The sequence below is a fragment of the Phocoena phocoena genome, chromosome 21 (genome assembly GCF_963924675.1).
Source record: "Phocoena phocoena chromosome 21, mPhoPho1.1, whole genome shotgun sequence".
Lineage (NCBI taxonomy): Eukaryota > Metazoa > Chordata > Mammalia > Artiodactyla > Phocoenidae > Phocoena > Phocoena phocoena.
This window is the reverse complement of record NC_089239.1, coordinates 4,454,566-4,475,979: the sequence shown is the minus strand read 5'-3', so window position 1 is coordinate 4,475,979 and position 21,414 is coordinate 4,454,566.

Here is a 21,414-nt window from a genome sequence, read left to right as displayed (position 1 = left end):
ATGGTATATCATTAGGCCATAGAAAAAGAAGGAATTACTGATACAACACGGATGAACCTTGAAAACATGCTAAATGAAAGAAACCAGGCACAAAAGACCACATAGTGTACAATTCCATTTATATGAAATGTCCAGAATAGGCAAATCTATAAACACAGAAAGTAAATCAGTGGTTGCCAGAGACTGGGGACAGGCCAGGGAGAAGGAGAGTTGGGGAGACTGTTTATGGGTATGGGATTTCTTTGAGGTTGATGAGAATGTTCTAGAATTAGATAATAGTGATGGTTACACAGCTCTGCAAATATAAGCTACTGAATCACATACTTTAAAAGGATGAATTATATGGTATGTGAATTATATTTCTATATATTTGTTTTTAAAAAAACAAGAAACACTTTAAAGAAGACATAGCTATATGAAGAGAACATTATTGTGACTTAGAACATCAATATTTAAACATGCCAATTCAATCCAAATTATTTTAAAGAGTCAATGAAATACAGCCTAAATCACAATGGGTTTTTTTAAAATAGACTTAAAAAGCTAATTCTAGATATTATTTGGAAGAACTAGGCATTCAAGAATAGCCAAGGAAATTTGAAAGAATAAAGTGAAGATGGGTGATTTCCCTACAGGTATGAAAACGTATTTTAAACTATATTAATCAAGACAGAGAAGTGTTAGTACAGGAAGAGAGAGGTATAGAAGAGATTAGACAGTCCAGAGACACACACAGACATATATGGAATCTTTTTATATGACAGAGAAAGCATTCAGCCCTCAGGAAATAGGAAAGGATGAGCGAAATGCACCAAATTCCTGAAGAAAGAATCTGAAAACAGAAAATCCAAATGACCAATAAATATATGAAAAATGCCCAATCACACTGGCAATCAAGGAATTAAAAAGTAAGACGATAGTGAAATACTATTACATAGTTATAATGTCTGACATTATGATGAATTGGCAATAATCTGGAGCAATGGGAACTCATATCCAGCTTCAGGAGTTTAATTTGAACAATCACGTTATAGACTGATTTAACAATATACAGTCAAGTTGAAGATGTGCAGATTCTATGATCCAGATATCCCTTTTCTAATAATCTATCATAGAGAAACTTTGCACAAATTTCTCTATGGACTCAGAGGAAGTACAAAATGTTCTAACAGCACTATTTTTAATGGGAAAAACTGGATATTTTCCTAAATTTCCAACAGTAGGCAAATTTCTGCCTTGCTTGCTACTGAATTCTCAACACTTACAACAATGCCTGATAGTACTACTCAAGAAATATGGGTTGCATCAATAAATCAATGTAAAAGGAAGACGTTCCCAAGTCCCCCCATCCATCAGAAATCTAAGTGGGAAAAGAGGACTTCTGATAGAATTTTCCATGCTGTCTCTTAGGCTGTACAGTCTGGGGTTCACCTCCTCAGGGTCTAGCAGTTCGTGATTTATCTCTTCTACATCAAAATAGAAAGAAGAGAAGATTCTTGTAGCTCCTCATTTTTCTGCCTCACGTTATTACTACTAAAAATCACCATGGCAGCCTTCTGGAAAAAGAATTTTCTCCCCAGACAGTAGCCTTTATCACCGATTGGAAAAACATTTTTTACCAAAATGTATCTCCACCAAAGGAAGCACATTTTCTAAAATTTAACATGGTTACCTACCTATCTATCTATGTATCTATCTATATATCTATCTATCATCTATCTGTGTACATAGCTATGCATCTATGTATCCATCCATCTATGTATCTATGTTATCCATCCATCTATGTATCTATGTTATCTATCCATCTATGTATCTATGTATCCATCCATCTATGTATCTATGTTATCTATCCATCTATGTATCTATGTATCCATCCATCTATGTATCTATGTTATCTATCCATCTATGTATCTATGTTATCCATCCATCTATGTATCTGTGTTATCTATCCATCTATGTATCTATGTTATCCATCCATCTATGTATCTATGTTAGCTATCCATCTATGTATCTATGTATCTATCTATCTATCATCTATCTATCTATCTACATAGCTATGTATCCATCCATCTATGTATCTATGTTCTCTATCCATCAGGGTATCTATGTATCTATCTATCTAATCTATACGTATACCTTCTTACTCACGTCATCAGAGGTGTCAGTGCTTCTGAGGCCATATTTGTCAATAAGCCTTAACGAATAGCATGAGATGCTGAGAGTTGGAGCCTTGCGACACTACAGATCCCGGGTCACAATCAGAAAACCTCCATGGGGACATTGATGCTAGAGTGCCTCCTTGACCTGTTCCTTCAGGATGATCCATTGCAGAAGCTGCATGAAATCCCTGGTCCCGGTGTCTCAAAATGGGTGCAGAGAGTAGCTGCCTGATGCAATCCAAACCTTCCTCATTGATCCACGTGAGCTCTCTGCCCACAACGGCTTCCATTTGTGGGAAATCACGTTGCTATTCAGAAGACTGGGTTATGCTATATGCAGCTTATTCAGGAATTCTTTACATGAAAGAATTGGCTAGAAGCTCTGTCCGGTGGCCTGGATTTAATCCCAAAATTGAGGGGAAGGCAGGGGAGTGGGGTATGTGCCAGACTTGCCAAGGGAAGTGATCGAGAAGCCAGAATCACCCGTATTTCTTTCTCAGGGATCATATCTGGGGAAGAATATCGTGGTTTTGATCTGCTTCTTCTCAGACAGCTCCCGAGTTTGATTGATTACAGCTCCTGCGGCATAAATCACAAGTCTAAGCTTGTTACTTGAAAAACACTGATAACCAGACACTATGGTTTCTGACTCTGGATTTGCTTTTATCGTATGGATGTATCTCTACATTGTCTGCATTGTTTCTCAAAGTCTTGCAACAGAGGTATTACAGATATTCTTAAATCAATTATCGAAGGAGGCTAGCCAAGAAAACTTCTCTGGTATCTCATTTCCGATATAACAACTGAAGTCATTCTTGTTGAACTACTGAAGAGGAAACATCTCAAATCTTGTCTAACATTTCCAGTCAGACTTAGTTAGATAAGACCTTACAACACAATCAAGCATATATTCTGAATGTTTCTTAATGAAGCTCTTTCTACACCTACTTTATTCTCCTTTTTTACCGCCAATGCTGGCACTGTAGGAACCATGGGATTTGAATCAAGAAATGAGCTCCTGACACCAAACTTATGTCAAAGTCAGTGACCTGGAAATCTAGAATCAGACAGACCAACACAGCATTGCCATAATGAAAGCTATTTATGGAACACCTGAGCACCAACTATTTATTAGGTACTTTTCGTAATTTCTCCCTAGTTCACACATCACTACAATATAGTACATATCTCATCTCCAGACCCATTTTTACAGATAAGGAAATGAGCTCAGAAAGATTAAGTAACCTTCCCAAGTTACAGCCACTAAGTAGAACGACAGTCCAAACCCAGGTCTGTCTCCCCATCGGACCCACTGCACTAAGAAGACCATTCTTCACGATGGCGGCTATAGATACGGCCCCCTTTTAAGAAGACTGCTCAACTCACTGCACCTGTACAATGAATAAGCCTTAGATGCTTTCTTGTATGTGTTGCCCTGCTGAGGTCATTATTGGCTCTGGCCAAGCTGATTGGAGCAGGGGTGAGTCCTGCCACTAGGCTGCCCAATTGGCCAGTCGAGAGGTTGAACCGTGGCCCATGAAGTATCTCAGACAAAAGAGCATTGCCCAGAAAGCATAATGATGATTCACTTCATCCAGTCAAACCCTCCTTCTCTTGGACTTTAACAGGAGAGACAGGGAAAGAGTCGATAGCTAGTTTTGTTGGGGGCGCACTAGGAAACCACACAGGAAGAAGACATAGAAAGAAGACAGGCCACGAGGGCTGGAGAATAAGCAGTGTCAGTGAGAAGCTGAAGATCTGAGTCAACAGAATAAAACACCTATAAAGGATGGGGTATGAGATAGTAGGTTGGTCGTCACCTGAGTCCTGGAAGCAGCGAGGAAGACGTTCTGAGTCACCGGAATTGTGGGAACCAGTAAACTCCACGGCTGGTGAGGAGTGGGTGGGAGAAGGCAACCTGGTGACTAGAGCTGCATCTTTCCAGTTCCCAAGCTATGTTCCGTGTCTTTGAGGCCAGCTCTGCACCTCTTTCCAAGGATACAGTGACATCCCTGTCCCCCTTGTTACGTACATATTCTCGCTCTGAATCCGCATTCCTTGACATCACTGAGGACCAGGGGAGGCAAACTGACCCACACCCTCCTCCCCTTATGTGGTGGTCCTCGGGGGATGAGCGCCTGCAAAGTTCTCTCCTGTTCCTGCTGCAGCCCGGCCAGGAGAGCGGCTGAAGCATCTCTCCTAAGCTGGCTGAGTCCCAAAGCCTCGCTGGTACCCAAGAGGGGACCTCTGGTCACAGTTGCAGAAGGTACAGATCCCTGGCATTTTCATACAACACAGGGACAGCCTCAAAACAGTGCAAAACGACTTAACTAATGGAAAAAGGATGGGTGGCTCCCCACGCTGCTTTTGTTTCTTTCTGGGATTGTGGGCACCTGTTCCTATGAGGTCTGAGCCTCAGAGATACACCCTCAGCATGGTCTCATGAGTTTTGCCTGGACTTGAGGGTGTGCTCGCTTCCTGCGTGTTCCTTGCTACTTGGGTACAGCCAGAACTAAGCAGACGGTTTCTGGTCAGGTATAAGGTTGAGAGAAGGGAAATGAGAAATGGTCAAAAACTCCATTTGAGACCCAGGAAAAAAGGTGGGGTTTATAAAAGAACACACTCATGCCCCTCCTAACGGCTCTGGATCTGCCCCAGAAAGAGGGAAGGACCCTCCTCTACTCCGACTTGAGTAAGGAACGCCGGCCAGCAGCGCACTGAGGCACAGAGGACCAGGCATGTCGTCCTGCAAACTTCCTTTGAACATCAAAGAGCCCACGGCCTTCTGGGTGACCTTGGAGGAGGGAAAGAGAAATGGGGAAGCCCGGAGCCCCGTGTTGATGGTATAAAGATCAAACGGGACCCAGTGGAACATAATGCTTCCCTTTATCTCCTGACTCTAAGAGGCTTCAAACTGCCCGCCGTGCCCTGAAGCCGGGGAATTAGGAAGGAATTGAGGTGTCTTTTTTCATTCGGGGAGACAGAACAATGCAGAAATTATAACTCATCCTAGGAAAGCCTCCTAGGGGATTTTCACCTTCCCTGTGCTGGGGAAAGCCCTTGCTTCTGAGAAGTCTCACCCCCCTCATCGCACACCCCTTGCTCCCTGCTCCACGGCCCCTGCCTCTCTGTCACTGTCGTCCTCTTGAGACTCAGCACCCAGTCCAGTACCTGGCCTTCAGATGGCACTAATAAGTATTTGCAGAATAAAAGAGTAATAAAGGAATGAGTGAGTGTAAGATGTCTCGTTGGTGGGGGCAGTGTATAAGCACGGTCAGTCTATCAGCATTGCATCATTTCGCTCAACTTCAGTGAACATACACAAACCGTCTGCCTGTGTGTAGTGGGAGACAAGAAGAGCCTTAGACACGGCACCTACACTCAGGAGCCTTCAATTCACCTGAAGAGATAACATATGGACCCATTACAGGAATGTGTGTAGAGTCTCAAACTATCGCCCAGGGAGCACTAATTAAAGATGAGAGTTTCCCAAACCCCACCCCCCATGGCTTCTGATTCAGATAAGGGCCCCCAAATTGAAAATTTGAGCCAAGTCTCCAGGTAATTCAGAAGCTGATGTAAACCAGTCCACTCCTGGAGAAACACTGACGTGTGGGGAGAAATAGACCCTCTAGGCAGGTATTGAAGACCTTGCCCGGTCTTTTCAGTGACGTCCCATGACTCCTGAAACCTATCCGGCCTCCTCTCTGCACCCACTCCCTATATCGCATGATGACTCAAAGCTCTGAGCCCCCTATTGTATGGGTGCACTTGGATCTCTGCGCACACATTTCTGCCGAACTGGCTGAGAAGGCTCAGCAAAGCCTGTTGCCTGGGGGCTAAGAAACATCCTGGGAGAATCAACTCCATTCCCCACCCCCCACCCCCCTGCTTTCGCTCCTGCAGGGTGTCCTATGGGAGAAGGAACCAGTCACAGTGGGCTGGGCTGTCAGAAGTGAGGGATACGGGGAGGATGGGTTCTGGCAAGCAGAACTCTTTCCCCGTCCTCCTCTGAGTCACCTGGAGACGAGGGAGTCTCTGTGTAACAGCTCAAAGGACAATCTTATGAAAAGTGTATAATCATTAGGAAACAAGCATCACTCCCCCAGGACACTCAGCACCCCCGTCCCACCCAGGTCAAAGCGCGTAGCCTGTGAGGGCAGAAGCACTCCAGGGACAGGGCATGGAGGGACCACGCAGGGGTGCAGACTCACTCACCAGCACCTTCGAGACAACCCTGCGAACCCCCAGAAGCACTTGGGAGGAGGTGGTGTAGGGATACAGGGTCATCAGTGGAGCAACAGCCATTAAATTTGCGTCATGGCTGTTGGTTATCCCCAAATGGACAAAATTCTAAAATATCTCTTAAATCCACCTGCACTTCTGCCTTATCTTTGGATGACTACTCAATGTCACATTGGGTCTTCCTTTCTCTCATTTCTTCACTCTCCATTCTATTCACTGTACTGCAACCATTTTTTTTTAACTGTTAGTCTGACCATTTTCCTTCCCCATCACCTACAGGATAAAGTTCAGACTTCTGCAGACCCTTCAGAGCTTGATTCAAGCATAAGGTCCTCCAGGAAGCTGTCTCTGGCTTCCTTGGGTAAAGAATGGGCCACTTCCTCCTTTGCCTCTGCTGTATTTTGTATAAAGTCCGTATCACATTTCATGGGCTTTATTTATTTACCTTATTCCCCTAGACTGGAATCTCCTTGAGGGCAGAGCCTGTGTCTCTCATGCATCTCCACTACTAGCGCCCAGCACAGCACTGGGTGCCCACGATGAGTTTGACCAGTGTTTCATTCATTCATTCATTCACTACTACCCTCATATCAACTCCATCTAGGACTATTACCTCCTTGCCCCTCAACGTGTTCTCATCCCCACTACTGAACCTTTCCTTCTCTTCTTCCCCTTGCCCGAATTGTTCTCTATTCTCTTTTTCATTCCTCTTTTTATCTCTGTAGCATTGTCTGTAACCTGTCATTGTGATACATCAAATCCTTGAGAGAATGATCCTGTCATTTGGTGCTGTTCATGCTGACCCTTGCTCACAGTGGCTTGTTTCCTTGTGCGGTTTGTAATTTGGGGTTATGAGCTTGTGTTTGGTAAGGTGTCCTAGGGCGCTATGAATCAAGAACCACTTAAAAGTTACTTTTGTAGCTTGAAGTTTCCTGTACAATGCATGTAGTATAAAGTTAAACCCCAATCCCACGTGAGAGTACGCCTACCTATAGTAGTAACCAATTCACAGGGCAGATACTTTTCTTTTTCCATCCAGAGCCCAACCTGATAAGACAAGTTTCCTTATCTGTTTTTCTTTGCCCAGGGCCACATTTCTCCTGTACCACATTTTCCCTGGGGATCTTGTTTCATGTGTATGAGGGCTGTCTCCATTCTACCTTCTTACCTTGTATGGGCCCAAGATCAGAAGATCCACAAAAGACATTCTACTCTAAGACTCCAGATCAGAAACTGGCAAAGTATGGCCCAAGGCTCAGCTCCAGTTTACTGTAAGTCAAATCCTCCTACACCTGCTGCTTATGTATTATCTCTGGCTTCATTCATGCCACAAAGGCAGAGTTGAGCTGTTGCGACAGAGAACCATATGGGCTCATAAAGCCAAAAATACTATCTGGCCCTTTACAGAAGATGTTTGCTAATCCCTGCTCTAAACAACGCGGAGTACCAAAAGCTGCGGCAACTCTCACCTTCTTGCCAACTCAGTGATGCATTTCAAAGGAATTTTGTATCCAGCAAGTTTCACTATATTGTATGGGGAGATTTTCTAAGACATCTAGTCTACCGCATTGCCAGAAGGTGAAATTAGCCTCTTCTTTCTTTTTTAGCCTCTCAAAAGGCTAAAAAGATCCAAAACAGAACTGCTCTCCTTCCCCAGTGATTTCAGCTCGTGTTATCATTCTCTACGCTTCTAACACCCTTGCCCTCTATAACCGATGGTTCAGCAGTTGTGTGTGTGTGTGTGTGTGTGCACGTGTGTGTGTGTGTGTGTGTGCGCGTGTGTGTGTTTGATTGCCCTCCAGTTGTACTGAGCAGGTAATTTTTCTCCTTTGTGAGGTTGTCAGCACCTTGAGAACAATGTTTATCGTTTAGATCAAGACCTAGTATTGTGGGTTTAGAGAGCTGGAACAACCCTCAGGCGCTACAGAACTCTAAATCTGGTGGGTTAGAAAAGAACCCTTGGCAGAAGGCAGTAGTGAGTGATCAAGCTCTGGGTTTAGACGGAACTGGGCTCAGATTTGAGCTCTGTCACTAGCTGCACGATCTCAGCAGCTCCTTAATCTTTCTAAGTTCAGGTTGTTTCATCTATGAAATGGAGAGTGATGTACCTTCCACGGACAAGAGGGAGACTTAGAATGGATGCACAGTGTCTGGTACAAATAGGTGACTTGAAGATGGCTTTGACTATTCTAATACTCAGTGCATCCCAGCTGGAATCTGATCTGCATTTATATCCAAATTTGTAAAACTTAGACAAGGAGCATAGGAAACATAGAGAGTGAGGAGTTGGGAAGGATGCATTCCTAGACCTTACAAAAATCAGATTCCCAACGTTTCAGGTCTCACCATAGAAATGCTGCGGGGCTGGACTATGAATGGGCCAAATGATCTAACCCATTTAATCAATAAAGAGTGCTTCTGAGGGCTTCCCTGGTGGCGCAGTGGTTGACAGTCCGCCTGCCGATGCAGGGGACACGGGTTCGTGCCCCGGTCCGGGAAGATCCCACATGCCGCGGAGCGGCTGGGCCCGTGAGCCGTGGCCGCTGAGCCTGCGCGTCCGGAGCCTGTGCTCTACAACGGGAGAGGCCACAACAGTGAGAGGCCCGTGTACCGCAAAAGAAAAAAAAAAAAAGAGTGCTTCTGAGTTATCACTGTAATCGTTGCCAAAAAGTGTTGGTTGACGGTCACTGCCGTAGGTAACTCATCTTGGTTTTGCGTTTGGCATTGGCCTCCTTAAGCTCTGTTGGTGTCTTGTCCCATCATCCTAGCAGCCCTGAGCTCTGCCAGCTAGCCCTGCTCTTTAGAGAAGAACACATTTGTTTGTCTCTTCTTTCCTTTCTCTTAGGACTTGTAACAGAGGAATAGGACCCGAAGGCAGGAAGTTAAGAGAAAGATGGGGTGGCCTGAGGTTGTCCCCCTGCTTCCAGGGTGACTTATACCTATGCCTTCGGCACTGGTTTGGGGCCTGGCCTGGGGACTCTGGCAGGGGAAGGAGACACAGATTTACTTATGGTCCCAGCCACAGAAGAGGCACAGGGAGTTTGCTGGTGAGAAAGCTGGTTCTTTCAGGCACAGGGCCTTGATTTCTTAGCACTGGGCACATTTACTGCCACCTTGACCTCTCCAAGGCCTTGCCTGTGGCTGGCACAGCCCTCAGATCACCACACTGCTCCCGTCCTCCTGGGACCTCTGACCTCAGCTGCTTCATGCAGTTTCCTCTTCCAGGCAGTAAAAAGGGTTCCAACCCCATCCTCACTCTGCCCAAACACATCCTGCCCATGTCTCTCTCCCCAGTTCCCATCATCTTCCTGGTCCATCACTTCCGAATTACTCAATTATGTTTTCTTTAAATCTACTTGTTTGTGTTTCTTGCAGTGTCAAACACAGGTGTTCTGTGTTTCTTGACTATTTCAACCACTGTTTGTTAAGGTGTTTTGCACCTGACAAGGGAAATTAAGCAATCGTGAATGTGATTTGTGCAGGCTTCTTTTTAAGGAATGTAATTGTATACTTTTTTCAAGTAAATAAAGTAGCTAAATTAGGTCAGTACTATGGTTTACTAAGTCATCCAGAATGATCTATAACAAGCAATAAATCGATGAAAAAATTTCAATTCCAATTTCCCCAGTATACGAAAAGCATTGCAAAATAGATCGAACCACAGCAGAAAAATGGCAAAGAATATGAACACACAGCTCACAGGAAAGGAAATAAAAAATGGGTTTTAAATATAGGAAAGTGCACGCAACCTCATTCATAATCAGAGAAAAGCAACTTCAAACTATATCATCTTACAGTTTTTTGCCTTTCAGACAGGAACAGATAAAAGATTTGATAACATACCTTGCTGGCAACTTTGTGAGCAAAAGTGTGGGGAAACAGTCCAGCTCATGAGCTGATGGAAGGAGTATAACGTGATTTTGCAATATTCATGGAAATGACAACCATTCACAGTTTTGACCTAGGAACGCCACTTGCAAGAAATTATTAAGCACATGCATTCTCACATATATGTGAAATAACATATACACAAGATTATTCACTGTAGTGCTATTTATAATAGCAATGATTTGGGAATAAAACCTAAATATTCATCAACAGAGAACAATGCTTAAGTAAATTATGGTATATCCATAAAATGGAATACTATGCAGCTGTCAAAAATGAAGGGAGGAGGGGTAGTTCTTCGGGCAACCCTTTATATTGTTAAGGATACACTGTTAAGTGGAAAAAGCAAAGTGCAGGAGAATTTGTAACTTACATGGTTGTCATCTGTACAAAAACGGGCAGGGAGAGGAGAGTACATACAGATACTTTTATTTGCATAGAGTATCGCTAAGGATACACAAGAAATTTAACATGGACCGCCTCTGGAGAATAAAACTGGATGTCTGGGAAAGAGAGATGAGATGCAGACTTTTCACTGTGTGCTGTTTTGTACCATTTGAATTTTGACCATCAGAATAAATAAAACATTTTAATCAAGTGCCTCAATTGTCGGTGATGAGTGATACTTCTGCTGTGCACCCTGAGCATCGCCAAACCCCTTTGGGAAGTAAGACGGCTGCCAAACATCGGCTGACTCCAGCTACCAACGTACCCTTGTCATTTCTGGGTGCACTGGAGGGCTGCTTCTCAGGTGCCCTCAAACCATCTGCATCTGTGCCACCTCTGCCTCATCCTTCTCTCCCACTTATCCTCCCACCTGCCCATGCTACCCCCGGGAAGGCCTCCTGGAGTGGCCTCACCTCACTGCTGCCATTGTCTCTGCCGGGACAACTCCAGATGACTCCAAAATTTTCCATTCCCCGGAAGCCTGGTTCCTGACAAAGCAGGTGAAGGACCGGCAACCCTGCTCAAGGCTATGTTTTGTCTCCTTGACCCTGAAGCAGCTCTGCCTGGACGCAGAGTCTCATGCCTCTTGAACATTTCTATTGGCATCTAGTACCAACCTCCAGTCCCCTGTCTGTAAAGATCAAACTGACTCCACAGGGCTGATGGGAGACAGATTCCCTAAAACCCATCAACCCTTCAGTTTTGGGAGGGAGGGGCAGATGGTGGAGGGGCATGCTTCCTCCCCCATAAATCCCTTTCTCTTCCCTCAGAAGCAAAACAAATATGGGTGGTGGTGAGTGGAGGGAAACAGATGTTATCAACAGCACCTGCAGTCAGGAAACAATTTTTGGTAACCACTACACTTATAAAAATACAATTTTGGACAATTCCTTTCTGGCAAGGATGGGCACATTAAGTTCTTCCTTGGTGTTTTCCACCACACTGATTTTGACACTGATTAGCCCAAATCCATGACAGCTACCGTCCTGCGATCACCTTCAGCCCAGCCTGGTTCCAGTCTGCCCTCTGAGCTGTATCAGCCCTCCTAAAACACCCGAGTCAGACCACGTCGGCAGGATTGGGTGTCTGAGACCATCAAACTTTTCAAAGAACCCTGGAGAGTTACAGCCCACGTAAAGGAGACTGGCTGCATTGATCAGGCTGGAAAATGGACAACACACCCGACGAGGAGTTACGCACATGCTCTGTGGGAGTTGCTGGGCTAAGTGACGTGTAGGAGAGAGGGATCTGGTCCTCAAGGAGCTGCAGGCCAGGAGAGAATAGAAAACTTTCACACCAAGTGGCAGCCACGCAGGGCCCAACATGGCACATGACATAAAATTTGTGCAGACGACGTTCAGTGCAAGTTCACGGGAGGGAGTAATAAGATCCGAGTAGCGGCGCGAAAGAAAAGGTAGAATTGGACCCACGGAGAAGGAAGAGGCGAGTCTAGCCACATGAAAAGATGCTCAGCATCGCTAATCATTAGAGAAATGCAAATCAAAACTACAATGAGGGGCTTCCCTGGGGGCGCAGTGGTTGAGAGTCTGCCTGCCGATGCAGGGGACACGGGTTCGTGCCCCGGTCCAGGAGGATCCCACATGCCGCGGAGGGGCTGGGCCCGTGAGCCATGGCCGCTGAGCCTGCGCGCCCGGAGCCTGTGCTCCGCAACGGGGGAGGCCACAACAGTGAGAGGCCCGCGTACCGCAGAAAAAAAAAAAAAAAAAAAAAAACTACAATGAGTTACCGCCTCACACTGGTCGGAATGACTGTCATCAAAAAGTCTACAAATAATATGGGGAGGGGGAAGGGTGAGCTGTGACAGGGCGAGAGAGAGGCATGGACATATATACACTAACAAACGTAAGGTAGATAGCTAGTGGGAAGCAGCCGCATGGCACAGGGATACCGGCTCCGTGCTTTGTGACCGCCTGGAGGGGTGGAATAGGGAGGGTGGGAGGGAGGGAGACGCAAGAGGGAAGAGATATTGGAACATATGTATATGTATAACTGATTCACTTGGTTATAAAGCAGAAACTAACACACCATTGTAAAGCAATTATACCCCAATAAAGATGTTAAAAAAAAAAAAGTCTACAAATAACAAATGCTGGAGAGGGTGTGGAGAAAAGGGAACCCTCCTACACTGTTGGTGGTAATGTAAATTGATGCAACCACTATGGAGAACCGTATGGAGAGTCCTTAAAATACTAAAAATAGAGCTACCATATGATCCAGCAATCCCACTCCTGGGCGTATATCTGGAAAAGACAAAAACTCTATTTCAAAAAGATACATGCACCCCAGTGTTCATTGCAGCACTATTCACAATAGCCAAGACGTGGAAGCAACCTAAATGTCCATCGACAGAAGAATGGATAAAGAACATGTGGTATATATATATATATATATATATATATATATATATATATAAAATGGAATACTACTCAGCCATAAAAAAGAATGAAATAATGCCATCTGCAGCAACATGGATCAACCTAGAGATTATCATACTAAGTGAAGTAAGTCAGGTGAAGACAAATATTATATGATATCACTTGTATGTGGAATCTAAAAGATCATACAAGTGCATCTATTTACAAGACAGAAACAGACTCACAGACATAGAAAACAAACTTATGATTACCAAAGGGGAAGGGGAGGGAGGGGCAAACTAGGAGCACGGGATGAACAGATACACACTACTATAAATAAAATAGATAAGTAACAAGGATTTACTGTAAAGCACAGGAGATTATATTGAGTATCTTGTAATAACCTATGATGGAAAATTGTCTGACAAAAAATATATGTATAACCGAATCACTTTGCTGTATGCCTGAAACTAACACAGTATTGTAAATCAACTATACTTCAATAAAAAATCACTTTTTCTTTAAAAATAAGAAAAGAGCCTGAGCAAAGGGGACCATCTGGAGGATCCGGACAGGACCCTGAGCCCGGGAAGATTTCGTGGGAGTGAGCCTGGGGTAATAACCATAACACCTACCTTTTTAATGGAGCTCTTTCCTGCGAATTGTCATGTGATGTCACAGTGACCTCCCCTGATTTAGACACTTTCGTATAAAGCGACGAGGGCTCAAAGAGAGCTTGAAGTAAGTCACCCAAGGTTACTCAGTGGCAAAAGTTGGTCTTAAGTTGGGAAACTACATAGTACTTTGCATGAGAAGGCACTAAAAATGCCGTAAATATGTGTTGGTTGGCCCCCAGTTGCTTGAGGCTAATTTTAAAAGTTCTTTTCCATAGTTTTAACATTCCCCTTGAGTAAATAATTTTCCAATATTAATTTGCATTATGAGTCATTTCTTGAGGTTAAATTTCTTCAGGTAATTGCCAGGTTAAACTTCAGGCTTGACCCTCTTAGAATTATCCAAATTACTGGAGGGTGAACTGCTGTCATTGTTTTAAGTCAGGAGGCCCAGGCCAGTCATTCCAGCCTCATCGTTTTCACAGGCGTTTGTTCACTGATTTTGTGAAGCCCTCAGACGAGTTAGAGTAATTAACGGGGAGACCCTTTATCTTTTTCTCCTTTTTTGGTTTTTGTTTTTACTGTTTTGTTTTGCTTTTAATGAGGATTAAAAGAAGGAAAGTGGTTCCGATACATCTTTAGGACAGAAGTGAATGGATTTCGTTATTAGGTCTCTTCTGAAATTTCTCCCCGGGCTGATATAACTGAACTGGGTCGGTTGCAAATAGTCACTTCCTATGAGATGCCTGTTGCTGGGTAGCGATTTGCTTTTATTGTTCTTATGTCCTGATTTCTGTTCTCCTATTGGTGAGCGGATTTTCCGTTCTATTTGTTTTTTGTTTTTCTTGTCCTTGCTTTATTTGGGGCCAGGGAGTGTTACTGGGTAAATACTCTGCAGAGAAAGAGTTCCGCTCTGCAGGGAGAAGCCCTGCCTCACGGTGGCACTGTCCTTGCCCCCGTCCTGGGTGTTCTGATGGCGTTTGCTAAATGAGAGAAGTCATCCTCACCCATGTGAACCTAGAACTTTCCAGAACTCCAGGGCTTCCTCTCTTGTTACCTAGATAGAGGCACCCAGGGGCAGGGATGCTGACCAGTTCATGCCCATCCCCATCACAGGACCTGGATGAAAAATATGCAGTCTGTTTTTGTTATTCAAGGTAGTTACGTCCTATAGTGTCTGCACACACCGCCTTAGTGAACACTGAACCATGGCTCTGAGGTGCCTGCGAGCCTCTGGTCACAACATGTTCGTCAGCCAATTATTACTAACCTCATTTTAGGTCTGTTGCAGTTTAAAGACGGCTTTTAAAATATTTACTCTTGGTTCATTAACATAACTCACAGCCAACAGCACCGTAACTCGCACCTGAAGGAAGCGTATCTAACCTGCATCCTTTCCGAGAGGAAGTCACAGCCTTCCTGTGCTTGGGGACACTGGACAGCTCTTAGCCCTATTCTTGGGGGCTAATCGAAACAGCGAAATCACCAACAAAAAGCACAAAAATGCAAAAAGAAGTGGCACTAAATAGATCACGAAAAGGATATCTATTTACAGGAGGAAACAAGAGGGCAGAGGGTTGCCTTTTTTGACCTCAGCTGGGAACGGGCGCAGCAGGAGACCCCAGCAGTTCATTGGCAGGTCCACGGATGACCACAAAAGCACCATGAGCACTGGTGTGGGGTGATGAATAAATTTTAGCGAGTGGGTGAATTCACAAACACAGAATTTGCAAAGAATGAGCGTTGGCAGAATATTAAAAGTGTGTGTGCGTGTGTTCATGGAAGGAACGAAGGGTGCTGTCTTAGGCTGGGTAGTGTCAGGCTTGTGCCCAGCCAGATCAAGGCCACTGCTGTCTATCTGGTGCCTTCCTATGAATTACAGGCGCCCACGGCAGCCTCAGACCCACAGCTCACAACTGAGAAGCAGGCAGAGCAGGGGAGGAGAGGAACCCCTTCCCTCAGGGCGTGAAGCTTCGCACAGCATCGCCTGAGGTCTGCTGAGGGAACACCGACAGGATGCCAGGCCCTTCCCACCATCCCGATGCAGGCCAGATGCAGTGGTGCAGATGGGCCAAGTCTGTCTTGAAGCAGAAATGGATCCTTTAAACATGCCCTGTCAAGGAGCCTCCGAGGGGACCTATATGTCAGCATTTCCCTCCTCTGACCCATGTTTTGCTCCAGGCCTGAATTTCTTTAAAAGCCCGTATATTTTTTTCCCAAGGGCTGCTGTAACAAAAGACCACAAACTGGGTGGCTTCCAACAGAAATTTGTCCTCTCACAGTCCTAGAGGTCAGAAGTCTGAAATCGGGGGTCAACGGGGCCATGCCCCCCTCTGCAAGCTCCGGGGAAGAATCCTTCCTTATCTCTCCCAGTTTCCGGCGGCTCCCTGTCCCCCTTGACGGTCCCTGGCTCATCGCCGCCAAGGTGGCGCGTAGCTTCGATCTCTGCCTCCATCTTCATGAACTTCTTCCCTGTGTATGTCTCTCTTGGTCTGAGGACACTGGGCACTGAATTCAGGGCCCACCCTCATCTAGTGGGACCTCATCGTAACTAATTGTATCTGCAAAAACTCTATATCCAAACAAAGTCACATTCTGAGCTTGCAGATGGACCTGAACTGGGGGAAACTATATTCAATCCACTACCACCCTACAAATGACATCTGGGGTGGGGAGGCATCCTGATCACAGGGACCTTGACAGTTGTCTGATCTCCTTCTCCCAGAGCCCTAGATTATTCTCAGGGTCTCCACTGTCACCCCCACCAGCTTCAGGGGATTTTTGCCCCTGTGTCCTCTTCAGGCCTGAAGAGATTGGAACTGATGGTAGCGCAAGAAAAGAAAGAGAAGGAAAAACGAACGGCCACCATCGGAAAAACACTAAAAACGTTTCGCCTTTTGAAAGTTTATGCAAATATGTACACAACCTCCACTCAGCAGCATCTTAAAGTTTGCTGCAACCCGAGGGCGAATTCCAGGGCTTTAGCACCGCAACCAGAATAAAATGGGAGGCCACACATCACTTTGGCCACAACGTTTCCCACGGACTCAGGAAAACGGCACCTCAAAGCACACCTTCGTCACACGTGCTCTGACACATTCCGTAGGAGACCCCACCCTTCCGTCTGCTCCGAGCTTCGGACTCTTGACCATGACCCTGAAGTAAGTCCCGTCAGTTCAGGTGCATCTCTGCCTCCAGTCTATCCACCAATACCTAAGCCTAAGTCCTTCTGACGACAGCAGAATAATCTTTTGAGAATGATTCTATCCACTGCCCCGTAGAGTCAGTACCAAATGCAGTTGACTCCACAGCTCTGTGGACTGCTAAACACCATTCCTCTCTCCTCCCATCTGTCCAGGTGTCCCAGGTGGACCTCACCCCACCCTTGCCTCCAGGTGGACGGGTAAACTGAGCCTGTCCATTTAGAGCACCGAATTCTTCTGGCCGCAGCAATTGGATGAAAGCTGGGTGTCAGACACAATCGGGGCCGATGAAGAGCAGGGAGACAGTCTGGGACTTTGGGGAGAAGTTGGGTGTGTGCAGCCGCCGGCAGCCACGGTGCCACCAGGGAATTACTTGGCAATGAAGCCAAGATGAAGAGCAGCAGAGCTGAGAGAAGAGTCTAGACTGAGACTTGTCAGTGGCATCATTTGAGCCCTGCCTTGAGCCACAGATGGAACTGGGGCAGCATCTACTGGACTCTGAGTTACATGAAGCAGTGAACTCCCTTTTCTGCTCATTTGAGTTGGGTTTTGTGTCACTTGCAGTATTTCAACTGACATGGCCACAGAGGACTGGTTATCCAGGGGGTTCTGACCCCAGACTCCACCTCCTCTTCCCCAGGACAGAGGAGATGCTTCTGAGCCGGTGAGGCCGAGGTCCCCGTGATCACCCCATTGGGTCCTTCCTCTGGGTCACCCATTGCCCTCATCCCACTCTGTCTGATCTTCTGGGGTTGTTGATTCTCGATCGTCATTCAGTCTTTGCATATATATCGGGTTCTCTAGATGCACCTCCTCCTGCAGCCCAGATGGACAGAGAAAATATAATATTTCTGGTTTGCCAATAGCAAATCTGATCTTTTCCCTCTGGAGACTCTACCCACTGGTTAACAAGAAACTATCGACCAAATCCAGTTTAAATGTACTCTAATCCAATCACGCAGATTTTTAAAATAAATTTATTTATTTTATTTATTTATTTTTGGCTGTATTGGGTCTTTGTTGCTGCATGCGGGCTTTCTCTACTTGCCAAGAGTGGGGGCTACTCTTCCTTGCGGTGCACGGGCTTCTCACTGCGATGGCTTCTCTTGTTGCCGAGCATGGGCTCTGGGCGTGCAGGCTCAGTAGTTGTGGCACGTGGACTCAGTGGTTGTAGCACACGGGCTTAGCTGCTTGGCGGCATGTGGGATCTTCCTGGACCAGGGCTCGAACCCGTGTCCCCTGCTCTGGCAGGCAGATTCTTAACCACAGCGTCACCAGGGAAGTCCTGCAAACAGATTATTTTCAAAAGAAATACACAGACTTGTTTGGATAAAAATTCTCAGTTACTAAGACAGAACTTCCCTCTTCCTGCTTCTCTGCATAAGAGGGTGTCTGGATGCATGAGAGGAAGGGGCTAGCTCATCCTTGTGTCCGCAAGGATGGATGAGAGGCCTTAGGCTTGATATCCTCAACCTCCTCCAGGCTCTGGACGCCGTCCCAGTCCACCCAGGAAGAGTCTGCAGTGTAGATCTTGCCCTGGCTGCTCTTGTGTACTTTGCTCAGAATCAAGTATCTACCCCAGGCTGCCTGGGCCTCACCTCGGCTGCCACTAGGGATAGACGTTGAGTCTCTGCCAGCCCACCATCTAGTTCAGCACCCTGCATGTCCGGCACCAGCCCCTACAGTGGACCACCTCCACCTGCCACGGTGGATGCCATGACGGACGCCCTGGCTGCCAGTGCAGTGTCCACAACCCAGGGTGACCAAACAGGAGGCAAGTCTGCACGGCCTCCCGAGGCTACCCTGTGCCACGGGTGACCTTAACGTGACTGGGTACCAGGCTGATGGGTGGCAATTCTGCTTTCAACGTGGCCCTCCCGCCTGACAGCCCCGCCCTCACCAGCCCAGGCCTGGGTCAGCAGATGTGAGCCCAGCTGTGCCTGGTCTTCACTCCTTTTCTTCTCCTGCCCACATTCTCCAGGCAGAACACACACTCTGCCTGTACTTCAGAAAATACTCTGAGTTGTGTTTTCTCCCCCTGCCTCCAGCTAAGCCTGGCTATCCTCTGGGCGGTGAGGAAATCTCTGGCCCGAGTCGTCTGGGCTCTGCTGCTGAAATGTCAGAGGGGGCGGTAAAGAGATGTGGACAATTGTTTTTCAAGACGATAGTCTGACACACACAGCTCTGTTATCATGGAAGGATCAGATTCACAGTGTCAACGGCTGAATATTAAGTGGTTCTTCCTCTTCACATTTCTTAAATAACTTTTCTCATTTCCTCTGTGGCCTCCAACCCCCAAACAGAAGAATGCTTACATCTGGCCTGTCCAAAAGAACTTTCGCAAGGATGGAAATGGTCTCCATCTGTGCCTTTCAGTCCAGTAGCCACTGGCCAGATGTGACTATGGGGCCCTTGCGGTGTGGCTGGTGGGCCTGAGGATCTGACTTGGTAATTTATTTCATTTCAATTAATTTAAAAAGCCACACCTGGCCTGTCACTACGAGGTCAGACAGCACAGAACTAGAGTAAAGTTCTCCTCCTTAGCAAGGCAAGGAGGAAAGGTACAATAATCACTATAAAATCTGATATCTCCCAGGCCAGTTGAAAAAGGTTGTGTCATTCTGCAATCTTCATTCCAGTGCAAGTACTCTGTGTAGTTAATTACTTCACACCCAATACTTTCCATCGTCACCCACAGACACAGCAGCCGCTGTCTGGTTTTGTTGCATTCCACCCCACACAAATTTCCAAGAGCTGCAGGCCGTTTCCAAGAAACAAGTCCTTAACCTAGAACCCTGACGTTCTCATCCAGACATCGTCCTCATTTTTTTGTTTGTGTGTTTTGTTTTTCCTTTTTGAGAGTTTTTTTCCATAGCCTCACGTTGGCAAACATCTCAGGAACCTTTAGGAGGAAGGTCAGTGAACAGCAGGAAACAGCTCCTGAAAGCCTGATCTCCTGGGGCTTCAGGAGGTCACAGGAGAAGGGCAACCTCTCGGTTTGGTATATTTTCTCTGGGAAATGTCTGTCATCCTGGTCTCTTTCATCCTGCAACCCTGCAGGCACCCGCTGGACCAGGAACCTCCCGCAAAGGTGTTGGCGGGGAGGAGCCATCCCCTGAAGACCCCCGCCTTCCAAGACACACCTCCCTGCCCTATGAGTGCCCCTAAGACCTGGGGACCTGGAAGGATGGGACGCCCGGCCCCTTTCCCATCCTACTGAGGCTGCTTCCTGAGTGGAAAGCAAGGCCTGGCAGCTCAGGGCCTGCCCATTGCCGCACCCTCAGGAGGATGGCTCAGCCTAGGGTGCCCTCCCTCAGGTTGAGGTGCTCTGGGAAGAGGCTCAGAGTTCCGGGAGCCTCCCAGGTGCCCTCAGTGTGGGGTCCCCTGACACACACGTCCGTCAGGGCTGCTTCTGTGAAGCCACGTGGGGAGAGGGGTGCAGCTTCCTACAGTCACACTGCCCCAGGCCCTTCTTTTTCCTTTTTTACTTTTTTTGTTGAGGTATAGTTGATTGACAATATTATATAAGTCTCAGGTGTACAACATAGTGGTTCAATATTTTTATAGATGATACTCCTTTTAAAGTTATTACAAATGAACTTATTTACAACACAGAAACAGACTCACAGACTTAGAGAACGAACTTAAGGCTACGGGGGCAACGGTGGTGGGGGAGGGATAGGCAGTTTGGGGCTGACGTGTACACACTGCTATATTTAAAATGGATAACCAACAAGGACCTGCTGTACAGCACAGGGAACTCTACTCAACGTTATGTGACAACCTAAATGGGAAAAGAATTTGAAAAAGAATAGATACATGTATATGTGTGACTGAATCACTTTGCTGTACACCTGAAACGAACAACATTGTAAGTCAACTAGACTCTGATGTTAAAAAATAAACTTATTACAAGGTAATGGTTATATTCCCTGGGCTGTACAATATACCTGTTAATCCACTACCCCTCTCTTGCCAAGGCTGATGACAGGAGGCCTGCCGAGAGTCGGAAGCATGAGGCTTGGAGGCAGGAAGGCCCGCAGCCACTATGCCTTCACTGGGTGACCCCAGGCAAGCCAGGCCAGCCTGCTCCTGTCACCTCCCTGCCCCTCACTCCCGTGCAGGGAAAGTAGAGATGCTGACCTCGAAGCCCCTTTCACCCATCCCGTCACTGAGCGCCTGCTGTGTGCCAGGCACTCTGCCAGGAGCTGGGAAGATGCTCAGGGGTCAGCCCTCAGGTTCCTGCTCACAGAGAGCTTACTGTCTAGCTTGCAAAGGCAAGAGCCCGCTCAGCTGTGCTGGACACACACAGGCGCGCACACACACCACACACACACGCGCCACACACGCCACACACGCCACACACACCACACACACACACAACACACACGACACACACACACACCACACACACCTCACACCCACACACCACACACACCTCACACCCACACACACAACACACACACACGACACACACAACACA